Raw genomic sequence first — 2421 nt, forward strand, 5'->3', positions numbered from 1 at the left:
TATATATATATATATATATATATATATATATATATATATATATATATATATATATATATATATATCAGTGGTGTGTGGTGGTGTTTTAAAATGAGGAGGCAGTTTTATATATAAATATTACATAAAAAGAGAACAAATATAATTCTATTTTGTATTTTATTAATATTATTTTGTATTTTATTTAATATTTGTAATACTAATTTCAGTGTTTTTATGCATTTTTTATATTTATTCCAAAATAATAACTAAAGGCAGTAACAATTTGAACAATATTCTGGAAACAGTTTACAATAAGGTTTCAGTTAGTTAACTACTTTAGTTAACATGAACTAACACTTTTCTAGGCACTCAAAGCGCTTTACATTGTCAGGGGGCATCTCCTCATCCACCACCAGTGTGCAGCATCCACCTGGATGATGCGACGGCAGCCATAGTGCGCCAGAACGCCCACCACACACCAGCTTATTGGTGGAGAGGAGACAGAGTGATGAAGCCAATCAGCAGATGTGGGGATGGTTAGGACCAATGGGCAAATTTGGCCAGGATGCCAGGTCACACCTCTACTCTTTTCGAAAGACATCCTGGGATTTATAATGACCACAGAGAGTCAGGACCTCTGTTTAACATCTCATCCAAAGGATGGTGCTTTTTGACAGTATAGTGTCCCCGTCACTACACTGGGGCGTTAGGACCCACACAGACCACAGGATGAGCACCCCCTGCTGGCCTCACTAACACCTCTTCCAGCAGCAACCTAGTTTTCACAGGAGGTCTCCCATCCAGGTACTGACCAGGCTCAACCCTGCTTAGCTTCAGTGGGCAACCAGTCTTGGGCTGCAGGGTGATATGGCTGCCTGAAAAAGTTAATATAACCACAAAAGAGAAACACAAAATCACAGTATGAATTTGAGCTTAAAACGTTTGAAATCTGATTAGTGTTATTTTATTTTTTACTAAAATACAGCATTTGACTAATGTTATCAATATCTACAAAGATCAAATATCTACAAAGACTTGACATTACATTTTTGGTCTTTATTCGCATTCATATCAACACCACTTTGTATGTTAATGTGTACTGACTGTGGTGGGAGCTGTTTTAAATGAGCGCATTTGCACTTCAAGGAGAGATTATGACTTCATTTAGCTACTATATCCATGAGGCGCCGCTATTTACAAGGCACTGAGACTGAAGAGTCTTTTAGTGCTTTTGAGAAGCACTTTTAAACGCTATAGCGTTGTATCTTATGTACATTTACATGTGTTTATTTAGCCAAATACAAAAAACATAATACTATAAATGATATCCTATTAATAGAACTATATATATATTGTAATACTAATTTCAGTGTTTTTATGCATTTTTTATATTTATTCCAAAATAATAACTAAAGGCAGTAACAATTTGAACAATATTCTGGAAACAGTTTACAATAAGGTTTCAGTTAGTTAACTACTTTAGTTAACATGAACTAAGAATAAACAATAGCCTACTTCTACAGCATTTATTAATCTTAGTTCATATTAATTTCAACATTTACTAATGCATTATTAAAATCAAAAGTTGTGTTTGTTAACATTAGTTTGTGCACTGTGAACTAACATGAACTAACAATGAACAACTGTATTTGTATTAACTAATGTAAACAAAGATGAATAAATACTGTAATAACTGTTCATTGTTTGTTCATGTTAGTTAAGTCAGTAAATGACACCTTATTGTAAAATGTTACCAATATATTTTTTATTTGTGAACTTATGTTCAGCTGTTCTTTTTAATAGTCAACTTATTTCGGGTCATCGTCATAAAAGCTCTGTAAACACTGCCACAGACACAAAGATATATCTTTCATTTCATGACACTGAATGCTCGCTAAAAACTGACGTAGTCATCACGTTTTCAGACCATTTCAAGTTTTATTGACGTGACGCAAAGTGGTGGTATCTAAGCAGGAGAGTTGTTTAGGCTACTTACTTTATAATTAGTCAATAATGCCATTATTTTCTTCATTTAGACCGAGAGCTTGCACGAAAACAATAGGCTGGATTTATCACAGGAACCAATCACATCCAACCTTAACCGACCATATCCAATTATAGCACGACGGAGGCATTGCCTCCAGAAAAGTCACATGCTTTGGGGTCTCTGTAGAAAGTCAATGGACCGAAGGGAGGCAAGCCTCCGCTGTAACTTTACCTGCGGGTGTCGCTGTTGGACAGTGTTACTTTATAAAAATGAGTGACTTTTAGACTTTTAATATTGTTTTATTTTTGTAATATCGATTATTTTCTCATCCAACTTTTTGAGGAGACACTGCCTCCCTTGCCTCCTCTGAGGAAACGCCCCTGATATATATATATATATATATATATATATATATATATATATATATATATATATATACACACACACACACACAC

The sequence above is a fragment of the Sinocyclocheilus grahami genome, unplaced genomic scaffold, assembly GCF_001515645.1.
Source record: "Sinocyclocheilus grahami isolate Dianchi unplaced genomic scaffold, SAMN03320097.WGS_v1.1 scaffold29.1, whole genome shotgun sequence".
NCBI lineage: Eukaryota > Metazoa > Chordata > Actinopteri > Cypriniformes > Cyprinidae > Sinocyclocheilus > Sinocyclocheilus grahami.